This window comes from Apium graveolens, chromosome 4, assembly GCF_009905375.1.
Source record: "Apium graveolens cultivar Ventura chromosome 4, ASM990537v1, whole genome shotgun sequence".
Lineage (NCBI taxonomy): Eukaryota > Viridiplantae > Streptophyta > Magnoliopsida > Apiales > Apiaceae > Apium > Apium graveolens.
In genome coordinates, this window is record NC_133650.1 from 21,960,978 (window position 1) to 21,968,995 (window position 8,018).

Consider the following 8,018-nt stretch of genomic DNA (forward strand, 5'->3'; position numbering starts at 1 on the left):
TAGTTCTTACTCCTGTGTCAGGATCACCAATGATCAAATCAAAGGGATGGTCTTTGTTCCAAACTCTTTGACGAGGCAGATAAGGTCTTGATCTTTCCCCTTGTTCAGCCTGATGTTGAGTGTGAACTGTAGATCCTCTTCTTGCTCCCCATGTGTTGCTATCACCATGACTGGATGATTCTGATCTGTTTGTAATGGTTCTTGATGGAGTTGATGTATGATTATCATGATCATTATTTCCACCATTATCATTACTTGATCCTGAATCAGCATTGCCCTGAACTACAGGCCCAGTTCTAGCAATCTCAGGTTCTATTATATCCAAAGGATCATCTGATAGATTCTCAAATTCCAGAGATTCAGAATCCTTTTCTCTCTGCAGGCTTGCCAACTTGGTGTCGTCAAATGTTACATTAAGGCTTTCAATCACCTTCTGATCATAAATCATATAAACCCTGTAAGCTTTAGATTCCAGAGAGTAGCCAAGAAATATACCTTCTTCTGTTTTAGCATCAAACTTTCCTATATGTTCATTTCCTTCCTTTAGCACAAAGCATTTGGCACCAAATACGTGAAAGTATTTTAGTGTTGGTTTCTTGTCAGCCATAATCTCATAAGGAGTCGTGTCATGATCTTTGTTGAACAGGGTACGATTTTGAGTGTAACACGCTGTGTTGACAGCTTCAGCCCAGAAGTAGGTGGGAAGTCTTGATTCACTTAGCATAGTCCTTGCTGCTTCAACCAAGGTACGATTCTTCATTTCTACTATCCCGTTTTATTGAGGAGTCCTTGGGGCTGAATACTGTCTCGAAATACCTTTCTCCGTACAAAATTCATTTAGAAATGCATTCTTGACAATACGTTCACCGGACCAAATAAGTCCATGTGAATCAACTGAAGAGGTTCAGTTATATTTGTCATTTCCTTGCTTCTGTGCGATGGTTTCTTTGATTTCCCTTTTTCACATGCTTCACAGAGTCCTTCTTGACAGAATTCCATCTGTGGTAGTCCTCTCACTAGTTATCTCTTGATTAGAGAGTTCATTGTCTTGAAGTTCAAGTGCGAGAGCTTCTTGTTCCATAACCAACTTAGATCTGATGAAGCTTTGTTGTAGAAACATCTGCTTACTCCATCACAGGTAGACTTCAAGTCAGCTATGTACAGATTACCTTTCCTTACTCCCTGTAAAGCAAGCTTCTCATCTTTCCTGTGGGAGATCAAACATCTTTCTGTTCTGAAGTCAACATTGTATCCCCTGTCACAGAATTGACTTATACTCAGGAGATTATGCTTTAATCCTTCCACAAGAGAGATATTCTCAATAATGACATTGCCAATTTTCAAATTTCCATATCCCTTGGTAAATCCTTTATTGTCATCTCCAAAGGTAACTATAGGGCCAGCTTTCTCAACCACACCTATGAGCAGGGACTTTTCTCCTGTCATGTGCCTAGAACACCCACTGTCCAGAATCCACATGATCTTTTCTTTTCTTAACTTACCCTGCAAACACAGATTGATTAAGAAGACTTTGGTACCCAAGCTTTCTTGGGTCCTAAAGGTTTAGGGATAGAAACAGAATCAATAATTGAACCTTTAACAGGCTTAGCTTTCACTTTGGCTGGCTCCTTCTCAGTGTCAGTCTCAACAGAGTTGTCAGACTTAGAGATAGGAGTAACAGTCTTGTCTTATGTGTGACTGCTTGTCTTAGTGTCGATGCAAGTGCTAGCAGTTGCATGAAAAGCTTTAAAATAATCAGACATGGTAACAAATGCACATGGCATACATCCAACTATACCACAAGGTTCATGAAAACTAGGCATATTAGGCATGGCAGGCATACTGGAAGTTGCAATAGATTCTACTTTACCTTTAGTTTATGCATGTGTAAGATGTGCAGCAGAATTGCAATTATTACAAAGCATCCTAGATGCAGATGAGGAAGATACAAAATCAGATTTCTTGTTAACACCTACCTTGCCATTCCTGTTCTTTTTAGTCTTAACCTTAGCACTCTTACCAGTCTTAGGATTAACTATAGGTTCTGGTTTCTTAAGAGTTTCAGGTTCCTTTCTATCCACCTTAGTACCTAGGTCAGCTATGGATTTAGCTTTCGTAGCTGGAGCCTTAGGAGTCTTAGGGGATTCCTCTATCTTCTCTCTATATTCATCAATCAATTCCTCATTGATCAGCAAACTTACTTCATCCAAAGGTTCTGAAACAGACTCAGTGAATAATGGAGATACAGCATCCTTAATAACATATGGAACCTTTTCTGAGATAAACATGTTTATCTCTGATGTGCCACTATGTTTCTTATGTTCAGCTTAGAATAGTCAAGTCTTATTGAAGTCTTAGATTTAAATCTTTGACTATCTATTATCTCCTTCTGAGTCAGAGCTGCATTCTAAACGCCTGTAATTTCTTTTCTAAGTCAGCAATTTGGGTTCTAAGAATGGCCTCTATGTCTGCTTTGCACTTAACCTTATTCTCTAGATATTCATTCTCTTGCTTAAGGTCTTCTAGTCCAACTACAAGCAATTCTAGTTCTTCATTCCTAGAGGTTAAACTCTCAGATTTAAGAACTAACTTATCATTTTCCATTTTATATGCAAGCATGATAGTATGAACATTATACAATTCTAAAGTAAGTTCATGCACAGTAGATTTGTATTCAGATACAGACATTTCTATAGTGGTAAGTTCAGGAACCTGAGATGATCGTGGTGAGTCCTCTACAGAGTCTGCCATGAGAGCCAGATTTACATGCTCTTCATCTTCATCCGAATCAGTATCATCCCAGCTTTTTCCTTCAGCGATGTAGGCTCTTCCTTTTTCCTTTACCACATAAACATTCAACTTCTGTTTCAGCTTCTCATTCTTCCTTTTCAGATCTTCATAAGTTTCCTTCTTTTCAGAGGAATCATTAGATTTTGCTGCCTTAGGCTTTCTGCAATCAGATGCAAAGTGCCCTAACTCATTGCAGTTATAGCATCTGGTTTTGCTCATATCAACCCAGCTTGACTTATAGCCTCCTCTGGAGCTTGACCCTGATGAGTAGCTTCCTTTCTGAAATCTCCCTGATGAACCCCTTGGTTTGTAGTTGGGCTTTCTTCTGAACCTAACATGACTAAACTTTGCAGCCATGTAAGCCATAGATTTGTCCTTCAATTGTTCAAGTTCCTCTTGAGTATAGAATTCACTTTCATCTTCTGGCTCACCACGAGTAATTTCAGCTACAACAATTTTTTTAATTGTTGAGGAGGGTGTAACCTTGTTTTCTTGAGATTCTGGTTCACGAGCTACAAGTACAGTAGTTTTTGCAAGTGTCGTACTCTTATTGTCAACAGAACCAGATCCATAGATAATGGCTCTTTGCTCTTGCTTCAGCTCATGTGTTCTTAACTTACCATAGATCACATCCAGGGACATAGTGATAAAATCTGATCTTTCCCTGATTGAAGTGTTCTTTTGTTCCAGGTGAACTGGGAGCGTCAACATAAACTTTCTGTTAGACTCTCGTATGGGGTAGACTTTCCCTTGCAGCTTTAATTCACTTAACAGTCTTGTATATCTCTCAAAGAGTGAAGACAGTGCTTCTCCGGGTTGAAGTTTGAATGCCTCATACTGAGTAATCAGAATATCCATCCTGTTTTCTTTGACTTCCTCTGTTCCTTCCATCAAAATCTCAATGGTCTCCCACGTATCTTTTGCACTGTTACTTCCTAGAAGCTGATGGCTCATATCATTATCGGTCGATTCCAAAATTATGAGTTGAAGACTTATGTCCAGATTTATCAACTCCTTATCGGTTTCCGTGTATTTAGATGGATCCCTGGGAGAAGATGTGGAAGGAATTCTTATACCAGTTGCAGTTGTGGATTCAACAATTACTTCCATCGGAACATAAGGTCCATTCAGTAGTATCCCAATGTAAAGTGGATTCGAAGCTTTCATAAACAACATAATCTTTTTCTTCCATAGGTTGTAATTATCTCTGTCAAATGGAGGAACCTTTATGCTTCCAATTCTTTGGTTATTCATTTTCTTGGCGGAATTAAATTATTTAAAATTCAAAAAATTCAAGAAATGGGAATTTTTGAAAATTAAAAAATTCAAGAATTTTTCAAGAACTTGTTTCTTTTTCCGGATCTTGATTTGTATGTCAATCAACAAGCTCTGATACCAATTGTTAGTCCCAAAGTATCGTAGAAGGGGGGTTGAATACGATACCTACAATATTTTTCGATTCGTTTTAAGTTCTTCGTTAAAAGTACGGAATCAAAAACAATACAAAACAATTCGAGAAATATATTATTTTATTAATATAAACCTTGAGGTTGCTACAATCTAATCAAAGTATTGATTAGCTACAATAAATTCAGCAACATAACATTCTGTTTATAAAGATAATAAATTCAAGCTTTAATGGAGCTCTCGTAAACTGTCTGTGTTTGCTAAAGAAGATAACTAACTGAATTGAATTACATTCACTTCAGTTTTGTAGTCTTTCAAAATTAAATGAACAGCTGGCCAATTCATGTCCATACAAATCATTTAACTTTACTGCATTTAACTCAGTGAACAACACCTTCTATGGTGACAAAGTTTCTCTGTATAGCCTCTGTGGCGACAGCTCTGTGGCGATACAATCACCCTATATAGCCTCTGTGGTGACAGGTCTGAGGTGACACCTTCTCCTGTATGGCCTCTGTGGCGACAGATTTGTGGTGACAGTTTGTCTTATAACACTCTGTGGTGATAAGCTCTGTGGCGACACCTTCTCCTGTATAGCCTCTGTGGCGACACACTCTCCCTGTATTACCTTAAGCAATTTGTTCTAACACCTTCTGTGGTGACAGGGGCTTCTGTGACGACATAGGTGCCTTAGAGCAAATCCTCTGTGGTTACTTCTCCTGTGGTGACAGGGGTTCCTTAGTGTCTTTACTTAGAATATTTTTGGTTCTTTGTCAAGTCACTCTTCAGTGTATCAATCATTTTTCTTCTATTAATTGAATCAAAATACTTCCTTGAAATGCTGATCTTTGGTGCACTGGTCTGGTTCACAAACAACTAGCCTTGAGAGGATCCTGACTCAATTTGTCTTATGATTCTGAGTTGATATATACTGATGTTTATCCACTGCTTCTTTCACTGAACCCTTGATTTGTAACACTTGAAGTCAATACATGCAGCTGATACTTAAAGCCTCTTGATGTCTTATTCTTCATGGCCGCTTGAACATAGTAATGAACTTCTTCCCATGATCTGTAGGAGAGCTTAATGAATCAATCACATCATTTGGTTCTTTGTGTTTATCCTGTCTTCATCTGAAGGGTTCCTGTGCTTCACAGTTTGATAAAGTTTATATATTTCTATTTTCATGTTGAGTTATAAATCCTCGATTACATGTTACATTACATTATGCTTTACACATGGAGCGGTGGAGATTTTTGAGAACGATCCGGGCCAAGCATTCAAAGTAAATGGTCAGAGATTGAAGCACTATTATGGGAATACGGCAAACTGTGAAGTGGTTAGTGCCGTTTTATTATCAACTTGATCGCATAACTCCACGTCAAGATAATAACGTAAAAGAAGTGCTTATTGGGAGGCAACCCAAGATATGAGACCATAGGACACCTTAGAATATAGTACTTTATCCCAAAACCCAAAAAATCAGAAAAAAAGTTGCAGAATTTTTTTTCTAGAAGCCTAGCATGCGCCCGCGTGCTAGGAGCGCGCGACCGCTTGCCAGCAGGCGCCCGCGTGCTGGTGCTACGCGACCGCGTGGGTCTCTGACTGTTGAAAAATCATTTTTCAGCCTAAAAACAAAACAAAACAAAAAAAAATCATAAAAAATATAACCCATTAACCCACAATTTCCCCCCCCATACCTTGCCACAATCCCCACTCCTAATTAAATTTTAACCCTAACTTTGCCCTATAAATACATACAACCTCTCCATACACATCCCATACACTTTCACTCTACAAAATCTCTCCTACACACCAAACACAAACTCTCCAACTCTTATTCTCAGTTTTCATGGCACCAAAGAGATCACGAACTGTGTGTAGCAGCAGCACCAACCCGACTGCTACTGATTCTTCGAGAAATACTGCTGTGAGGCACCGATTGTTGGATAGGGTTGCTGAAGAAGAGTACACCAAGCTTCTGACTAAGCCTATTATGAGGGAGAGGAGGCTCTTTCCATCAGGGAGGGATGGTGAGTTGCTTTCGATGATTGCTGAGAAGGGATGAATTACATTCTTCGAGTAACCCGAGGCTGTTCCGATGAGTATCGTTCGCGAGTTCTATGCAAACGCCAAGGCCGAAAAAAATGGGTTTTCTGTTGTTCGTGGGCTTACTGTTGATTATCAGCCCGAGGCGATTCGCCGGGTGATTGGACAGTGACAAAGGAAACCACAAGAGGAGCATTAAAATGCAAAGGCCCCTGAGGACTTTGATTTGGACTTGATTATTGCTACTCTCTGTCAGTCGGGCACAGTGTGGAAGTTCAAAAGGGGATCCAACGATTATCGTAGTTTCCCTGCTATCGCGATGAACAGGTATGCTCGTGCTTGGAATGCATTTATATGTGCTAATATTCTTCCTTCTTTGCATGCACATGAGGTTACAATGGAGAGGGCGAGGTTTTTATGGGGAATTCTAAATGATGAATATTATGTGGACCTTGGTGAGTACATCTACCAAGGGATTTTAAAGATTTTAAGGGGGAAATCACAATACTCTATCCCGTATGCCTCTATTATCGTGAATCTTTTAAAGGCAGTTGGAGTCCAGTGGTCTTCTTATGAGTAGTTGCAGATGTCGGCCGCTCCTATTGATTCATCGCCTTTGAATGCGATGCAGGAGTGGACGGGTGGAGAGCCCGAGTTACATGGTTTGGGGTATCACCTTCTAGGACGAGTTCCAGCAGCTGGTGCTACCATGGCTAGGCCCAATAAGGGTCAGGGAGAGGCAGGCTCTTCGAGATCTCAGGGAGGAGATGGTTCAGGATTGGCTGATGTCCAGTACAGGAGGCTTTCAAGGAGGATAGATGTGATGTATGAGTCGCAGAGTCGGTTTGCGGAGGAGCTCACCCAGGCTCTTGGGACTGCATTTAGAGGCCTTGGAGCTAACATCCAGTGGCCCATTTTTGGTGAGGATTCTGCTTATCCACCTCCTGACACTCCACCCTCTGAGGGTGATGATGATGATTCGTTTGAGTAGGTATACCCTGTGTTCCTTTCTATTACCTTCACTGGGGACAGTGAAGATTTTAAGTTTGGGGGTAGTATTTAAGGAACATATTTGTGTGTGTGTCATGTAGTTGCATTTTCATGTTAGTTTAGTTCATATAGTTGCATATTTTTACCACTTAATTTTTTTACGGATTTATAGCTTTATTTATCATGTCATATAGCTCATGCATATACCATGATCCCTTTATGTTGCTTTACCGATTAATATGTGATATTGATGCGAGTGTAGTGATAGCGTTAAAGTGATGTTGAATCTTGTTAGGTTGATATGCATGCTAGAAATACTTGTAATTTCACTAAGCCTTAGAGTATGCTTAAGGACTAGATTCTTATCATGGTTTGATGGTTTTTGAGGTTAATCTATTGCTTATACTTAGAATGCATGCTAGACTCTTAATGATAAAAGACATGAAAAGATAAAAATTGGAGAAAAAAATTAGAATTCATTGCTAGTTTTGGCTAGGCGTCAAATGGTTAGTAGTCGGGCCGTATTGTATACGAGTAGTCTAGGGTTGAGCAAGATGGAGCAAAACGTACTTGCTCAGAAAAAAAAAGAAAAAAAAATGGTTTAATGCATAATTGATCATGAGCGGGATCTTTGGTATTCGATTTATTTAGTTCTTAGGGGACTTTGTGCCTAGTGACCTAAGGCTTTTATAGTCTGGGATCCGCTAACCTAATGCTCGCTAAATGGGTACCATTGCATAAGTCTTTTGTGGACCTCACTCATTGCACGATCAAATAAGCAT